General features: G+C 41.7%; 1 long non-coding RNA gene across 1 annotated transcript; it reads right to left on the bottom strand.

Moving 5' to 3' along the window:
• Nucleotides 1-284: 284 nt before the first annotated feature.
• LOC130277671 (uncharacterized) lies at nt 285-17,893 on the bottom strand. Its single transcript, XR_008845519.1, has 3 exons — nt 17,833-17,893; nt 956-1,146; nt 285-551 (listed from the first exon to the last, which is right to left on the bottom strand). It is a non-coding gene; the product is annotated as an uncharacterized LOC130277671 (long non-coding RNA).
• Between the last annotated feature and the right edge of the window lie 2,204 nt (nt 17,894-20,097).

Below are 20,097 nucleotides of genomic sequence, written 5' to 3' on the forward strand. Positions count from 1 at the left end.
GGCTCGGCTGTTGCTGACTTTTCCTGCATAAATTAGTTCAGCTTTCAGGTGCTCCCGTGGGCTGGAAAAGGTGGATACAGTCCTATGAGACTCTTTCCTTCGACTGTATCCACCTTTTCCAGCCCACCGGAGCACCGGAAAGCTGAACAAATTTATGCAGGAAAAGTCAGCAACCGCCGAGCTGAGAAGTTTGTGACGAATCAAATTTACTGTAAGTTCACTCATCTCTATTCTTATGGGTACAAAGTTATAATGCTGTGTGCACATATTTACCCTCCTGGTGGGGGCAGAAGGCAACTTCCTCCTTCTCCTCCTCTTCTTCCTCATCAGGAGCTGGGGGTGGGGGGGAGGGTAATGTGGTTCCTGATAAGGAGAAGCCTCTTTGGCCTCCACCTCCACATTTTCCCCTATGTCACGTATTGGTGAAGCAGGTGGACGACAGGAGGGTCCTGCCTCCTCTCCGTCGTTGTCATCATCATCATCCTCCTCCACCTCAACCACCACCATCTCCTTGTTTGCTCTCATCTGCCGAACAGAGGGAAGTGGAGCCCCTGTAATCACACAATGTTCAGAATGTAGACAAACAACTTAGAACTCGTAAGCAATGCAAATTCACCCCTTAATGACCGGACCATTTTCCACCTTTCTGCTCAGGCCATTTTTAGCAAATTGGACATGTGTCACTTTATACGCTAGTAACTTTAAAACGCTTTTCCTTATCCTAGCCATTGTGAGATAGTTTTCTCATCAAATATTGTATTTCAGGACAGTGGGAAAAATTCTGTTTCAGTTCAGTTCATTTCTTTGTTAGTAAAAAGGTCATTTTTTTTCACCTTACATCACAAAAAGTGTACTAAGAAATATTTTGTAAAGGGATTAAATACTTATTTTCATGACTGTATATATACATTACAGAGTGTTGGCGAGATAAACTATTGTAATGTAAGCATTGTACCTGGCCATTTCTTGTCCCGGATACAAGTGTTCAGATCGAGCTGCCTCCTCTTCAGATCTGACCACTTTTTCACGATGGACAATCCGGTGTGGCTCCTTTTATGTTTGGTCCTGAACTTCCTTCAGGCCTTTGACTAGGGCCTGTTTGTCGGTCTGCGAGCGAGTTTGATCATAACCCCTTTGCAAAAAGCGCTGCAGGATGAAGATACAAGTATATTAATTATCCTAATCTAAAAATATTTGTTGTGACATCACAGCACTATATCTGTGGCATTCATGTATGGACAGCATAGAAATATATCTCACATTCACATTGCACATCCATTTTCCTGCCTCACACACAAACACCTATATACCCTCACACACACACACACACACACACACACAGTCTATAGATTATAGTTGGTGTTCTGTTGGTCTGGACTCAGGAGAAGCTTTATTTTTCAGACCACCAGTATTTGATGGTTCATTTAGAGTTTCCCGGTTGCAACACGGGGAGACCAATAAGCTTTCGCCCCATACCGTACCATCAGTTCACTAGACAGGTAAATCTTTGCTCAGTTGGACAATGACGATTTTTGCATGCCAATTTTCACATGTGCGAATATATTTTAACACTCTATAAAGTGTGTATATAAAGAGATTGATCTAACATGCATGTGAAGTGTAATCAAATACACTGGTATAATGTGAAAATACTTACAGTGATCAAGAGCTGTCCCTCCTTCTCGGCAAAACTTGCTCCCTACCATATTTTCTCAAGTCACAGGAAATTTTGCATAATAGAGTAACAAGTTGCGGAAGAAGATCACGCCCATATTGCGCATGCACATGCAAATTTTATGAAAATTTTTCGTATAGAAATAAAGGGGACGCAAATATGCAATTTCCTCGAATATTCACCCATATATTCTCAATATTGCAAATTCGAATATGACCTATGCCGCTCATCACTACTATTTACTGAATAATTATTAATGAAACAGCGCCCACAGATTTCAAATGACAGTAAGAAAGAAATAAAGACCCCCTTTTTTTTATAACTTGCACCTGGTCATTTTATGGTACCATAGGGATAGTGAAGCACCTATTTCCGTTTTCATCATTCTTGGCTCTGTCTGCTACGAGCATAGTGACGTAACAGAGAAGTTATTGTACATTGCTTGAGTCTCCCCTTTGTTATCCAACAAAGAGTTGCTACTCTTTGCAAGATCCTGGCTTGTCTATGGATTATACTGATGGTCAATTTAGATCAATAGGCTGTGTAATGCTCTGTCTATCCAGTCACTTTCCTCGGCCATGACAGTTGAACACCAGGGATTCTGATCATTTGGAATGGATAGTGGTGGCTCTTGAACTGTAGTGGTGGTTCTTGAACATTTACCAATAGGTGATGTTATGGTATGCCCCAAGATAGGGATATAGATTTCTCCAGTTCTCTAGTGGACCAATTTGATTTTTCATTTACTGTTGTGAAGGACGTTGAAAACAGTCTCAGTCTCAATGGGAGCTGTGATCAGCTCATGAAGAGGTTCGTTCCCACAGTGATGATATGGAATAGACAGGAACTTCAACAATGTACCACCTTTATACTATATAAAGGAAATTGTCGAAAACATTTCTATGTGTTATCTGCCCTGCAAGCCGTAGACACTTCCTCAGCCGCATAACTAAACTTTTCTATTTGAGCCTGTCACCACGTTCACCTCCTTTACCGGGGATTCTCAATTTCACTCACTCAATATGTTCAGGCTTCTTAGAAGTAAGTGTATAAATGAGAGAAGGTAATTGAAAGCTGTTTGATTAATAAAATTGCCTCTGTGAACAGATAGAAAATCACTATCACAAATTTCAAAGTTGCTTAACACAGATAGACAGCTCGAGAAAGGCTTTGAACATACTGAAACATAGATCTAATTTGTGGGATCTCAATAAATCAGATACCGTCATTTGTAATCCTTGCTTCAGTCTAGTCAGGATAAAGGAGAAAACAATGTAATTGCCACAAGTATATATGCAATTATATATATATATATATATATATATATATATATATATATATATAGTATATTATTATTATTATTATTATTATTATTAGTAGTAGTAGTAGTAGTAGTAGTAGTAGTAGTAGTAGTAGTAGTAATAGCAGTAAATAATTGTGACATACATGTAATAATATAAAAATATTATGAACAGGATAGATAAAAAAATAAGTAAAATAAGAATAGACGTCAGTCTTTGAAAAGTTCAACTCTTTTCATACTAATATAGATTGGAAGGTTAAAAAAAAAGTGCAGTGTAAAAGGGACCCAATCAACAGTACCACATTTACTATTTATATTACTGTTATCTTTCTATGTAGAACAAGAGCCTTTTGGCCCTATTTCCGCTCATAATTTCTCCAGGAGTGTGCAAGGTGCCTTAGAAGGGAATACCATTAGAATATGTACCATATTTATTGGCGTATAATAAATATTTTTTAAGCAAAAATTTTTATCTCGTGTTATATGCCGATAAACTCGTTCCGGCCCCGCAAAAGCCGCTGTGGTTCAATGATTTACAGCGGCTGCTTTAAATCATGTAAATGCAGTGGCTTCTGCAGGGCCCGATTCCCATCCCTGCCGCCTGGTTCCCATCCCCGCCGCCCGGTTCCCATCCCTGCCTTTTATAGTTACCTGTCCGTGCGCTCCTGCAGGCTCCGGCGATGTCCTTCGCTGTTGCTGTGCACTGCACGCTGACGAGTGACGTCCTTAATGCGACATCACTCGTCAGCGCACAGCAAAAGCACAGGACACTGCCAGAACCTGCAGGAGCGCGCGGACAGGTAAATATTAAAGGCAGGGATGGGAACCAGGTGGCAGGGATGGCCGGGCCCTGCTGCAGTTACATAATTTAAGCGGTCTCTGTAAATCATTGAATCACAGCAGCTTCTGCAGGGCCGGAAACAGTTTATCGGGGTATACACGCACCTACACGTACCCTCATTTTAACAAGGATATTTGGGTAAAAAAAAAACTTTTTTACCCAAATTTCCTTGGAAAATGAGGGTGTATGTTATACCCCGAGAAATACTATAATTAGGTACTGATATCTCTACTTATATTAATCTGTTTCTGTAATATTTTCATGTAAAACCAATGAAAAAAACATTGAAGAAAAAAACGACTGCAACATTTTAAAATAGTATAAGTTTAAAGTAACACATACATAAATATGTATTACATATATTAAATCTAGTGCATATCATATGCTTATAAAGTTTGGTGTCATAAGATATGATAAAACACTTTGCATACGCATACATTTTCCTTTTATTAAAATATATTTTTTGCATGTGGCAATTACATTACATTCAAGGCATATGTATATTTTGACTGTCTGGAGCACATTTCCAGTTCTAAGGTTTCGGCATCTTCTTGAAATTATCTCTGTTGCATTGTTAGGCAGTATTCACTGAGTCTCTTTCACACTCCTAATTGGAGAGGAGGAATAGATGTGGAAGCCTGGTTAAGTGATGTGTCGAGTCAGATAACTGAACAGCTAAGTGATTGATCACTTGGAGGAGACCAGACCCTGTTTTCTTTTAGTATTCTGCATAACAAAGAAATAGGAAATCTCTGATAGAGGAATGTAGTTTCACAGCAGTAAAAGTGTGAAAAAAAAACTGACTGACATTACGAATGGGGTAACAAAAAATATTCAGTTTAAAGGGGAACAACTGACATATTTTACTCTCAAGTAAATGTAGTTTTATATAGGAGAATAGGTAGCTCGACAAATAAAAAAATATCATGTATAAGACTAGGTTTACAATACGATTTGTGCCTGGATACAACAGGGAAATGTCAAAATGACATGTCGACATGTCTGTACTAGGACAGGCACGAGCCCTGTTCATATCAATAGCCCAAGTCTAGTTAGCTTGAGACTATGTTCAGGTCATTTCCCATGCATTCATTTTTGGCTCAGACTGAGAAATACAGCTTGCAGCAATTCTTGGATGTGTTGGAAAAATGACTCGAACATATTCCAAGTTTTATGGTACCCTACATTGTAAAAATGGGAAAAATACAATTAAATAAATACATGAAAATAATGAAATTATATATATATATATATATATATATATATATATATATATATATATATTTCTTAGAATAGTAGTAAGGCATCGATTACTAGAACTATTTCTAATATTCATAAGTAATAATGTCAATCAAGTCACGAATCTGCCACAGGGCCCTTTTGGCAATCCAAACATGTTCAAAGATTTAAAAGATATAACATCCAGATTAAGTGTAATATAAATTATAAAGCGGATACAATATACTGGTCACCTGAATGGTATTCTATTTGTGTCACATGTAGAATACCATTGATGGTCATGAGAGATGAGCGAACTTTTGAAAAACTTGATTTGGCCAATTTGCCGAATTTTTCAAAAAAATTTAGTTCGATCTGAATTTATTTGCGGCAAATATATATAAAAAATGGCTATTTCTGGCCCACAGAGAACCTCAATAGGGGTATAGAACACTTTACTTTGTTCTAACACGCATTTGGAGTGTGTTGGGGTAATGAAATAACACTGTTATTCAGTATGGCATGCAGATTACAGGCATCGCTTGGAGGTGGCATCAGTATGAGGAGACCATATCGCGAGTGAATGACGCAGCGTGGAGGTGTTGGCAGCATGAGGAGATCATATAGTGGCTGAATGACACAGCATAGAGGTGTTGGCAGCATGAGGAGATCATTTATTGGCTGAATGACACAGAGTGGAGGAGTTGGCAGCATGAGGAGACAATATAGTAGCTGAATGACACAGCTTGGATGTGGCTGAGGCATGAGGAGACCATAGAGTTGCTGAATGACACAGCATGGAGGTGTTGGCAGCGTTAGGAGACCATAAAGTGGCTAAATGACACAGCGTGGGTTGGCAGCATGAGGAGACCATATAGTGGCTGAATGACACAGCGTGGATGTGGCTGAAACATGATGAGACCATATAGTGGCTGAATGACACAGCGTGGAGGTGTTGGCAGCATGAGGAGACCATATAGTGGCTCAATGACACAGCGTTGAGGTTTTGGCAGGATGAGGAGACCATATAGTGGCTCAATGACACAGCGTGGAGGTGTTGGCAGCATAAGGAGACCATATAGTGGCTGAATGACACAGCGTAGAGCTGGCAGAAGTATAAGTAGACACTAGGGCTTCACAATCCCTAAGATTAAAAGATGAATTTTGAAATTTAAATTGAAGATTTATGGTAGCTAGTGCTACCATAACATTTTTTATGCCCAGGTCCAGCTGCATCAGCAAACCATATATTGGCTGAATGACACAGCCTGGAGGTGGCTGAAGCATGAGGAGACCATTTAGTGGCTGAATGACACAGCCTGGAGATGACTGAAGCGTGAGGAGCCCATATAGTGGCGGAATGACACAGCCTGGAGTTGGCAGAAGCAGGAAAGACCATTGAAATTTGAGATTTTTAAATAGAAATTTAAGATTTTGAAATTGAAATTGAAGATTTTGAAATTGAAATTTTAACTCCCAAGTTTTAGTGTCCCGGGCCCCGGCGTGTGGGTACAAAGGACCAAATCTAGCAAGGAGTCACATGTCACATGGCAGCACAATGACAGAGTCTGGAGGTAGCATCAGTATGAGGAAACCATATAGTGGCTGAATGACAGTCTGGAGTTGGCAGAAGCGTGAGGAGACCATTATAATTCAAGATGTTTTAATTTAAATTTAAGATTTTTAAATTGAAATGGAGGATTTTGAAATTTTAATTTTTCACTTCCAAATATTAGTGCCCCGGGCCATGGTGTGTGGGTACAAAGGAGTCGCATGTCACATGGCATTAGTATGAGGAGACCAAATAGTGGCTGAATGGCACAGCCTGGAGTTGGCTGAAGCATGAGAAGAGACCATATAGTGGCTGTATGAGACAGCCTGGAGGTGTCATCAGTATGAGGAGACCATATAGTGGCTGAATGACTGCCTGGAGTTTATGGCAACATGGGGTGAACATATAGTGCCTGAATGGCACAGTCTGGAATTGGCTGAAGCATAAGGAGACCATATAGTATCTGAATTGCACAGCCTGGAGGTGGCTGAAGCATGAGGATACCATATAGTGGCTGAATGGCACAGCCTGAAGTTGGCTGAAGCATGAATAGACCATGTAGTGGCTGAATGGCAAAGCCTTGATTTGGCTCAAGCATGAGGACACCACTATAGTGTCTGAATGGTACAGCCTGGGGGTAGCTGAAGCATGAGGAGACCATATAGTGTCTGAATGGCACAACCTGGAGGTGGCTGAAGCATGAGGAGACCATATAGTGTCTGAATGGCACAGCCTGGAGTTTGTGGCTGCATGAGGAGACCATATAGTGTCTGAGTGGCACAGCCTGGAGTTGGCGGCAGATGAGGAGACAATAGGGCCTCACAATCTCTAAGAATAAAAGATTGTGATATATGTATGGCACCTTGTGCTACCATAAACATATATATGTAATGTCCTAGGCCCAGCAGAATCACTAAACCATGTAGTTGCTGAATCACACAGACTGGACCTGGCTGAAGCATCAGTAAACCATACAGTATATTGGATGAATGGCACAGCCTGGAGGTGGCTGAAGCATCAATAAAACATATATTGGATGAATGGCACAGCCTGAAGGTGGCTGAAGCCTCTGCAATCCATATATTGGATGAATGGCACAGCCTGGAGGTGGCTGAAGCATCTGTAAACCATATATTGGATGAATGGCACAGCCTGGAGGTGGCTAAAGCATCAGTAAACCATATATTGGATGAATGACACAGCCTGGAGGTGTTGGCAGCATGAGGAGACCATATAGTTGCTGAATGACACAGCCTGGAGCTGGCAGCAGCATGAGCAGACACCAGGGCAATCCCTAAGATTAAAAGATGAATCCCTAACATTAAAAGACAATCCCTAAGATTAAAAGATGAATTTTGAAATTTAAATTGACTATTTATGGTAGATAGTGCTACCAAAAAATGTTTTAGGCCCAGGCCCAGTAGCATCAGTAAACCATATATTGGCTGAATGACCTGGAGGTGGCTGAAGCATGAGAAGACCATATAGTGGCTGAATGACACAGCCTGGAGTTGGCCGAAGCACGAGAAGAGACCATATAGTAGCTGAATGAGACAGCCTGAAGGTTGCAACAGCATCAGGAGTCCTGAAAGTGACTCGGTGACAGAGTGGTGCAGTGGGTGGCAATACCAGTACCCAGTGACGAAGGTGGGTAAAAAAAAAGGTCTGATGCAGAGAAATGTTTGTAACTGGGAAACAGTGCTTTAAATCTGTTTGGCACTATCCATATTTGTGAAGTGTTGGTGTGGCACCATGGTCAATCTACTCTGATGCATCAGGCATTGGTGGTTGGAAATCCTGGCTGATCCATGCCTGATTGATTTTCACAAAGGTCAGTCTCTCCCCATTTTTCATGGACAGACGAGTTCTCCTTTGGGTGACTATGGCCCCCGCCGCACTAAACACCCGTTCTGATGGCACACTAATTGTAGGGCAGGAAAGCTTTCCCAGGGCAAACTCTGCTAGTTGCGGCCACAAATCAAGTTTGGCTGCCCAGAAGATCAGCGGATCTTCAAGGTGTTTTGGCATAAGCATGTCAAGGTATGCCACCACCTGCTGCTGATGAGTTGCTTCACTATGCTGGTGAAGAAAGCTACTCACCAGCGACTGTAGACTCAGGCTGCTGCTGATGGAGCTGCTCTTGCTCCTGTCACCCGATCCCTCCCCGGCAGCCATGGCAGTGGAAGGTGAGCGCAGGGGGCCCTCTGATTCAGACCTGCGAGAGGATGAACGATGGCACCGACAGGCATCAGCCAACTGTCTACATAGGATGCCTCTGTAGTACCTTTTACCTATTACTATTAATGCCTCTTACTATGTCCTTCCTCTCAGTGGGTGTAAAAAAGGCCATTATTTTGTGGCGGTAGCGAGGGTAAAAATAAGGTGGAGATCCGAAATGGTGACAATTTAGCTGTCACTGCGCAAGCAAGTGAGCATGTATCGTGCCATTTGTGCAAGTGACTCGGAGGGACTCCCTGCCTCCATCTCCACTGCATACTGCCACGGCGTGTCTGGGTCCTCGGTCTCGCCTTCCTCATAACCCTCTAGCTCCTCTGGCTGCTCCTGCTCCTCCTCTCCTGTCAGAATACTAGAAAAACTGCCCATTTGGTGAAACCTAAACTGTACTTCACTGTGCCCCGCCCCCTCCTCCTCCTCCTCCAGTTCAGCCACCACAAGGCTCATGTGGCCGTGAGAAGTAGGCACAACATCTCCATTGCCCTTACCAGCCATCGAGTCCACACGTGTTGAAAGAAATGAAGCAGTGTAATGACGCCATTTATCCAGTAATCCTGGTGACTTACTAATAATGTGGCTTCCTCAAAGGGCCTGAGCAAACAGCAAGTGTCACATATGAGCTGCCACTGGTTCACATTGAAGTTACAAAGGGGAGTACCCCTATCTGCTTGGATCATCTAGAAATCGGTGATGGCTTTTCTCTGTTCGTATAGCTGGTCCAACATATGGAGGGTGGAATTCTAACGTGTGGCAACGTCAGACTATGTTGGGGGATACCGTTCTGACGCTGCAACTCAAGGAGGGGGTGCTGAAGTGCATGCAAAGTTTCCTTCCCATTTTTAGGATGTCTTGCAAATGGGGGAAACACTTCAGGAACTGCTTTACAACCAGATTGAACATGTGTGCCATGCAGGGCGCATGGCTTAGCCTTCCCAGTCACAGAGCATGCAAAATGTTCTTCTCATTGTCAGTCACCATGGTTCCCGTTTCCAGTTTTCGTGGAGTAAGCCATGCTCCTATTTTTTTTTTTTACAAATTACTTATAGCAGTTCCTCCCCTGTGTGACTCTTTTCGCCAAGGCAAACCATGTGAAGAACACCGTGACACCGCCGTGCCCTGCACACATGGTATGCTGAAGGGCCACTGAGACTTGTCTGGGCAGTGGAGGCTGAAGACATGTGGAGGATGAGGAGGCGGAGTCGCACACTGTCACAGGACCAAAGGCCTGAGAGCATGGAGGAGGAAGCAGCGGGACCTGTCCAAGTTGGTGTTGTGGCTGTGCAGGAACCACATTCACCCAATGAGCCATAAAGGACATGTATTGTCCCTGACCACAGGTACAGCTCCAGATGTCGGTGCTGCCGTGCACTTTGGTACACACCGACAGGCTTAAAGACTGGACTACCTTCTCTTCCACAAAATTGTGCAGGGCTGGTACTGCCTTCTTTACAAATAAATGACGGCTTGGCACTCTCCACCTCGGCTCGGCGCAAGCCATCAGTACTCTGAAAGGTGCAGAGTCCACCACTTGAAAAGGGAGGGACTGCAACACCAGCAACTTAGACAGGAGCACATTCAGCTTCTGTGCCATTGGATGAGTGGGCTCATACTGTTGTCTCTTGGACATGGCTCTGCCGATGTATTGTCGGTGGAATGACTGACTAAAAGTAGAAGGCGCAGGAGCATTTGGAGCTACAGAAGGAGGGTATGACACACAGCTCCCTTCGGGTGAGGTGGTGGAGCCTTGGCTGGCTGAAAGAGGGAGCGGCGTGCCACTGGTGATGCTGCAGGCTGGACCATGGTGGCGAAGCATATGTTGACGCAGGGTCGTGGTGCCAACATTGGGACCCTGGCCACGCTTCGCCTTCTGCCGACATATCTTGCATGTGGCTATGTGAACCTCCTCCGGATGCTTGATGAAAAACTGCCACACCACCAAGTAGCTGATTTTCCCACCAACAGTCTGCACTAATTGACTGCTACTGCCGCGAAGCAGGTGGTCTCAACCGGGCATATTTGGCTCGAAAATCTCCACTTCTGCCACCATGCTGACTGCCAACTATGCCATGCCATACCACCTTGCTGACTCAGCTGCTCCCTCACGGGCAACCTGCAACTCTCTTCTCCTGATGATGATGAAGCCCCTTCTACACCTGGCTTCCAAGTGTAATCAGCTTCATCATCATCAACAAGTGTCTGCACGTCACTGATGTCCTCCTCAGGTTCCTCAACAGTGTCTGCTTCAGGACCCTGAACCCTGGCAACATCGCCTCCCACGTGACTCACCTCATCACTACTTGCCCGCCTAGCAGGGGAATCGGCAGATGTCTCCTCCACTTCTTGGCTTGGCAGTAGCTGCTGACTGTCCTCTATTAGATCATCTTCACTGAATAGTGGAGCTGAACCCATAGCATAAGATACTTCTTTAGGGAGGAAGGGGGGAACAGCATAATACAGAGGCAATGGGAGGACAGGGACTGCTCCCGGACCATGCCAACTGAGGGTTGTGTCTGAGGAACCCACCAACTGTTGACTGGGGGTATCAGATGTCACTTGTGATGAAGTGGATGACCATGTAAACCAATCGATGACGGCAGATGGGTTTCTGGTCGAGACACAACTGCTAGCTGATACCGGGAGCTCAGGCCTCTCGCTGCGACTCCTGCTGCCACTTGCCCCTAGTATGCTGCGACCTCTGCCTGATGAATTTAGGCCTCTGCCACTCCTCTGTGAATGTCCCAGCACTTCTCTGCGTGACAAACTTAGTGCGTATATGAGGGGAGTAAAATACTCTTCACTACGCTTAAAACAATATTTGTCTAGAACAGCAGCAGGTGTGTACTTTCGACTATCCTTTCACAGTATCTAGGCCCTTGACAGATTAATAGGTACAAAATAATACACTACTTAGTTGTACGTATGTGGTATGCACTTATGAGGGCAGAAAAATGTGGTACAGTACATTTACAAAAACATAATTTAGTAAAACACCAGCCAGTGCTTTGCCTGGACTTTCACAGTATCTAGGCCCTTGTCAGATTAACAGGTACAAAATAGTACACTACTTAGATGTACATTTGTGGTATGCACTTGTGAGGGCAGAAAAATGTGCTACAGTACACTTAAAAAAGTTTCTGATTAAAAACACAAGCCGGTGAGTAGTTTTGCTTTGACTTTCACAGTATTTAGGCCCTTGACATATTAACAGGTTTAAAATAGTAAACTACTTGAATTAGGTATGTGGTATGCACTTATGAGGGCAGAAAAATGCACTACAGTACACTCAAAAAAGTATCTGAGTACAACACCAGCCGGTGAGTACTTTTGCCTGGACTTTCACAGTATCTAGACCTTTGATAGATTAACAGGTTTAATAGTACACTACTTAGATGTAGGTATGTGGTATGCACTTATGAGGGCAGAAAAATGCGCTACAGTACGCTTAATAAATGTATTGGAATAAAACACCAGCTGGTGATTACTTTTGACTGTCCTTTCACAGTATGTAGGCCCTTGACAGATTAACAGGTACAAAATAGTACACTACTTAGATGTAGGTATGTGGTATGCACTTATGAGGGCCGAAAAATGGGTTACAGTACGCTTAAAAAAATGTATTTAAGTAAAACACCAGCTGGTGATTACTTTTGCCTTGACTTTCTACTTAGATGTACATATGTGGTATGCACTTATGAGGCCAGAAAAATACAGTACAGCACGCTTAGAAAAAAAGATTTTTGCACAACACCAGCAGTACAGAACAGTGCTGCAGAATAAAAAAGCTGTGTACTAAACACAAAATTGCACTCTGTCAAAGACTATTAGGAATGGACTGCTGGGTATTATACTGTCTACAGACTAGTATAACCAGCAGATGATTTGTTGTGGAACAAAGACACAGAATTGTGCTGAAAAATTATTTCTGCCTCCTCTGCTAAGGTTTATGAAGTTGAGACAGCGTGTTGAAATGTATGAGGCAACACACAGCTCTCTGCCCCTCTCTGTAATACATTGCTGAAGAAAGTAACTGGGAGGTTAATGGCTGCAGTAAAAAAAACAATGCTCTCCGTCCACCAGAACACTGATGTGACTAGGATGTGAAACGCTGCTGGAATGAACTTTTCAGTGTAAAACACATACACAGGCTGTCCGTCCTATCTGTATGCAGTGTATTGAATTATATGACGAGCGGCAAAATGGCTGCCGAATATATAGGGCTGTGACATCACAGGGCGACTGGCTGCTGATAGGCTGCATCCTGCTTGTGATTCAGGGTCATCCTGCCTACTTCCCTTCCCCCCTTGCCTTCTCGACTTCCTAGTGTTCCTTGTCCCATGTACTGACATGTGGATCTGCCATTTTAGATGCCCTGGAGCCTGGACCGCAGTAAATGGAGTTTAATGAAGTGATTTACGCGATATAATCATGGCGATATTCACATTCGTTGTGAATTGAATATTTTATTAAATTTGTCGCGAATTCGGGTTCGTCAGCTTCGATTCGCTCAACTCTAATGGTCACAAATGGAATATCACGTAGGTGGTCAGTATATGTTGTACATACTTTTTATTCTATCTCATCCTTTTTATTTAGGTGATTATTTTTATCATATTAATCTTTGTCTGGAATCAGAAATATGTCTAGTAACCAATACCTCATTCTATTTTTTATTTTATCTTTATCTCATCTTTTTCCATTTTATTTATTTATTTAAATTTTTTTCAACATTTTTAGTATCTTAACCCCTTAAGGACTCAGGGTTTTTCCGTTTTTGCACTTTCGTTTTTTCCTCCTTACCTTTAAAAAATCATAACCCTTTCAATTTTCCACCTAAAAATCCATATTATGGCTTATTTTTTGCGTCGCCAATTCTACTTTGCAGTGACATTAGTCATTTTACCCAAAAATGCACGGCGAAACGGAAAAAAAAATCATTGTGCGACAAAATCGAAAAAAAAAACGCCATTTTGTAACTTTTGGGGGCTTCCGTTTCTACGCAGTGCATATTTCGGTAAAAATTACACCTTATCATTATTCTGTAGGTCCATATGGTTAAAATGTTACCCTACTTATATAGGTTTGATTTTGTCGCACTTCTGGAAAAAATCATAACTACATGCAGGAAAATTTATACGTTTAAAAATGTCATCTTCTGACCCCTATAACTTTTTTATTTTTCCACGTACGGAGCGGTTTTTATTGGTATGATTTTTGTTTTGATCTGACTTTTTGATCACTTTTTATTCATTTTTTAATGTTATAAAAAGTTACCAAAATACGCTTTTTTGGACTTTGGAATTTTTTTGCGCGTACGCCATTGACCGTACGGCTTAATTAATGATATATTTTTATAGTTCGGACATTTACGCACGCGGCAATACCACATATGTTTATTTTTATTTTTTTTTACACTGTTTTATTTTTCTTATGGGAAAAGGGGGGTGATTCAAACTTTTATTAGGGAAGGGGTTAAATGACCTTTATTAACACTTTTTTTTTTACTTTTTTTTTGCAGTGTTATAGGTCCCATAGCGACCTATAACACTGCACACACTGATCTTTCATCCTGATCACAGGCGTGTATTAACACGCCTGTGATCAGCATTATCGACGCTTGACTGCTCCTGCCTGGATCTCAGGCATGGAGCAGTCATTCCTCGATCGGACACCGAGGAGGCAGGTAAGAGCCCTCCCGGTGTCCGATCAGCTGTTCGGGACGCCGCGATTTCACCGCGGCGGTCCCGAACAGCCCGACTGAGCAGCCGGGATACTTTCAGTTTCACTTTAGAAGCGGCGGTCAGCTTTGACCTCCGCTTCTAAAGGGTTAATACCGCACATCGCCGCGATCGGCGATGTGTGGTATTAGCCGCGGGTCCCGGCCGTTGATTAGCGCCGGGACCCACGCGATATGATGCGGGATCGCGGCGCGATCCCGCTTCATATCGTGGGAGCCGGCGCAGGACGTAAATATACGTCCTGCGTCGTTAAGGAGTTAAAGCACACAAAAACACATATTTTTCATTATCTTTATTTCCCAACCAAGCTACAGGACAGTAGTTACCTTTAATGTCTAATTAAATTCAGTGTTATTGTACAGAATTTCCAAGAATCGTGACAGATTTTCTGGGTCAAAGAAAAATTACCACTTTTTACATTGATTTTGCATATTGTGATGCAATATACAGTATGTTGGTTATAGGGTGTTTCCTGGGGTCAAAACGGAACTGTGAGCAGTAATACCCACTTTCTCCTGTGGTGGCACTGCAAAGTTTGTTTTTATTTGACTATGCTACAGGGGCTGTAAAGTTAACGTAGATCATAATATAGTGTCTGTACCTATGTTTCATGGTGGTCTCCTAATTCTGTAATTTTTGCCCCAAGGTTCATTTTTAACAGCATGAAAAATTACTGACATATCAGGTTTTTCCAGGTTGCAGTGCGGCTTGAGAAATAACATCACTAGTCAGGTGATCAGAGGGAGCCTGTCTTTGCTTCAATGGGTGGAGCGAACACTGGGTGGGAGGAAGATTATTCTGTTTTTGTAAAATCTGTAGGCACCCTGGTCAGAAGACAGAGGTCTATGGCATTGAAGGAAGAACAGGTGTGTTTCAATGAGTGGGGTGGCTGATGTGTGGGAGGGAGAAAAGTGACCTTACACTTACAACCAAGGAATTAAGGGCTTTGTAGTTTAAGGGAACAAGTTCCAACAGGAAATAGCCAGTTTACAAAAAGATAGCCTCAGCTTTATGGTAGTCTCAAAACATAGCCATTTAGCCCCAATACAAGCGAGGATCCCTTCTAAGCATGTCAATTACTGCCTGGCAAGTACGTACTTAAATCACCACATGGTGGATAACCCCTTTAAGTCCAATCTATGACTGTGTTGATCCAGAGAAAGGCAAACCCTTATGAGCTGCTTATTTCTACATATTAGGATGAAAAAATCCTTGAATCAACATTATATCTATAGATATGTATAATATACTTTTTAAGAACAACATCCAGCTACATCATCTCTGTGGATACACCTGAGAGCTAGTTAGTGGCTAGCCACCACAGGGCTAGCTCTGTACAACTGGGGCAAGTGGGGTACCACAATGTAGTATTTTGTGAGATAGAGTGGGTCCTCTCCATGACCCACAAAGGAATGTAGGTTTTAATTGGGTGGTTGTTCAGGCGCAGGCTGTATTATCTGATCTCCGAGGCGATTAAGAAACCAGAAAGGCCATAAAAAACACCATGTCCCCTTTAAGTAAAATTTTTGCCTCAGATAATAATCTATCTTGGTACTGCAGTTCTTCTTTAAGTGTCTTTATCCCTCACCCCCAGCTCCAGTGTAATAATAGCATTTTTATGTACCTCCCTGAAAATGTACACAATATTCCATGAGTGGTATGATATGTTCCTCAGTTCCTAATTCTGACCATGTACATCCTATTTTTATGGCCTTAACATCTATATTTATTATAGAAATACCACTTTTCATTAGCTCACAGTGTTAGAAAGCCTGGGAAGGGGGCGTGTCCCTCCCTTGTGGTAGTAGAAGGTGATTGGTGCACTCATAGACAAGCTGATGCTGCTGCAGGACTGATATGTGTCACTGTAGGTATGGAGACCTCTAGAGGTGGGATTTTCAGGGGCTGTTTTCTTTATTAAATATTCCTAAAAATGTAAACAACCATATTACAAAAAGGTATTTCATTTTCATCAGTAACAACATATAAAAATGTTTTGGATCTGACAGTGCCCATTTAAGCTTATTGTCCTATGCCGATTTCAGTGGATTGCTTTGTATGCATGTTTTTTGTATAAAATCTGAGTTACAGTAGGGTTCTGCTGTGGTTTTTTGGAGTTATGTTATAACTATAAACTGGATCTGACCCATTGGGGAGCTGGTGAATCCCCTTGTAGGCATGTAGATAAGGATTAGGCCCAGAAAGCTGTAAGCTTGGCTATAATAACTCACTGTTTTTCGCTCTGTGCATCTTTTCTGCTCCAAGCACTGTCCAAAGCACACGCTAACCATCATAAGGACATTGTGAGCCCTGCCAGCAAGACAGTGTGACAGCCTTATTATAGACAATGTTGTAAGTCTGGACTTGAGGAAAACTACAGATAAAAGAGCACATTTTGTCAAAGATATAATGGCAATAAAATATTACAGATTTTATATTTGCTTGTGTATTATAGACATATATCATGTATAGCTGTTAGTTTTGCATATATATATATATATATATATATATATATATATGCTTCATACGACAATATATAAAACATTTTACATTTATGAAATCATCTGTCAATGATTCTTTATGATTTGTATTTGATTCTTTATGATTTGTATTATCTGAATACATATCTGTCAGGAGGGTTATACCTCGTATGCTAGAACTCTGAGAGACTTTAAGATGTCCTTCTTACAAAATGCTAAAGTCTAACATTAAAGGGGTTATCCAGGAAAAAACTTTTTTTTATATATATCAACTGGGTCCAGAAAGTTAAGCAGATTTGTAAATTACCTCTATTAAAAAATCTTAATCCTTTCAGTACGTATGAGCTGCTGAAGTTGGAGTTATTTTCTTATTTTCTGTGCTCTCGTTATGACACGTGTCTCGAAAACCACCCATTTTAGAACAGGGGCGGATCCAGAGTCGAGTCTCGGGAGGGGCACTATAAGAGAATTTTGTGTTGGCGGACAGAAAATAAGGTGTTGCTTAAGGAACTTACAATATTATTAAATGTATCCAGTATAATAATCAAATATACCAATTGCCACAGAATGGGAAAGCGCTAAAGAAGTTTTTACCATTTAAAACTACAACTCCCAGTATGACCTAAGTAGTGGTGAGGGGATGCTGGGAGTTGTTGTTTCACTCATCATTACTGCAAAACTTACAAGTGACTCCAGCTCTAATGGGACAGTCAGGACAATACACAATGATATCAGTGACTACAGGTGACATTTTCTCTATAGTATTTCCTTATCTAATTCAGATGATACATACCGCCTGGTCCAGCTCAATGTTCTCTCTGCAGAACTTGATGCCCAGACGTCTCCTCACTATGTCAGCGCATTCTGATCCTCTATATGAAAACAATTATTATTAGAAACCTTCCAAACACTGTATCCTTTGAATATAATACTGGCACATGCCCTCTTAATATAATTCTGGCACACTGTACCCTCTGAATATAATTCTGGCACACTGTACCCTCTGAATATAATTCTGACACACTGTACTCACTGAATATATTACTGCCACACACTGTACCCACTGAATATAATACTGCCACACACTGTACCCCTGAATATATTACTGCCACACACTGTACCCACTGAATATAATACTGCCACACACTTTACCCCTGAATATAATACTGCCACACACTGTACCCCTGAATATAATACTGCCACACACTGTACCCACTAAATATAATACTGCCACACACTGTACCCCTGAATATAATACTGCCACACTGTACCCCCTGAGTATAATACTGCCACACACTGTACCCCTGAATATATTACTGACACACACTGTACCCACTGAATATAATACTGCCACACACTTTACCCCAGAATATATTACTGCCACACACTTTACCCCTGAATATATTACTGCCACACTGTACCCACTAAATATATTACTGCCACACACTGTACCCACTAAATATAATACTGCCACACACTGTACCCCTGAATATAATACTGCCACACACTATACCCCTGAATATAATACTGCCACACACTGTACCCCCTGAATAGAATACTGCCTCACACTGTAACTTCTGAATATATTACAACACACTGTACCCCCTGAATTTAATACTGCCACACACTGTACCCCCTGAATAGAATACTGCCTCACACTGTAACCTCTGAATATATTACAACACACTGTACCCCCTGAATATAATACTGCCACACACTGTAACCTCTGAATATATTACTACAACACACTGTACGCTCTAAATATCCCTCCGAATACAATACCGTGATGTATTGTGGCTAATGAAAACCGTACTACCCCAGAAATTCCTTATTCTCTCTGCCCCTCATATATAGTATTAATGCCCCATCCTGTGCCCCCACATATAACTATGACCCACCCTGTTCTCCCTCATAATAATAATACCCTCTGTCCTGTCCCCCTAGCATATAATGCCCCCCTGTGCTGTGCCCCTCACATATAATGCCCCTGAAATGTTCCCCTCACATGTAATGCCCCTGTAATGTTATAATGCCCCCTGTCCTGCACCCTCAGGGGGCATTTTAAGTAAGGGGCACAAGACAGGGGGGGGGCATTATAAGTGAGTGGCATATGACAGGGGGGCATTAAATGAGTATGCTTTAAAGTGTCCTCTTCTCACCCCTATAACCCTTTTCTTTTTCCGCATACAGGACTATATGAGGGCTTATTTTTTGTGATGTGATCTGAAGTTTTTGTCAGGACCATTTTTATTTAGATTTATTTTTTTTTTTTTTTAGTTATTGAAGTGACCAAAAATACGCACTTCTGGACTTTGATACTTTTTCATGCTTTCACCTTTCAGTGTGCAACTTAACTATTATATTTTATTAGTTCACACATTTGTGCATGTGGCGCTACCACATGTGTTTAGGGTTTATGTATAGGGTTTTCCTTACATTATTTCATTTAAAAAATGGGAACAAAGGGTGATTCAAACTTTTATTAGGCAAGGGGTAAATCACATTTATTACTTTTTTAAATGTATATATATATTTTTTTTACACTTTTTTGGTCCCCATGTATAGGCCGGTATAGGCCAGTGAGAATATATACATCAGCTGTGCTGTACCCACTGCCCTGGCTACTATATATATATATATATATATATATATATATATATATATATAGATATATATGTATATGTTTATGTGCATAAATATAGCTGCCAGGGCAGTGGGTACAGCAAAGATAAGCTGATGTATATAGTCCTGCAGTATTATGTCCCTATATACCTGCTGTGTGTCCTCTGAACTGGCCCATACTATATATATTATATACGTAATATGGGCCAGGCAGGGCAGAGAACACAGCACAGACATTGGTATATAGTGACATAACACTGAGGGGCTATATACATTAATTGTAGCCTTTACTACTATATACATGCATATATTTATAGCAATCAGGGCAGTGGTACAGCACAGCTGATGTATATAGCCCCACAGTGTTTCCCAACTAGGGTGCCTCCAGCTGTTGCAAAACTACAACTCTGGTTGGCTGTCTGGTCTGGGCATGCTG

Source organism: Hyla sarda, chromosome 6 (genome assembly GCF_029499605.1).
Source record: "Hyla sarda isolate aHylSar1 chromosome 6, aHylSar1.hap1, whole genome shotgun sequence".
In the NCBI taxonomy this organism is placed as follows: domain Eukaryota; kingdom Metazoa; phylum Chordata; class Amphibia; order Anura; family Hylidae; genus Hyla; species Hyla sarda.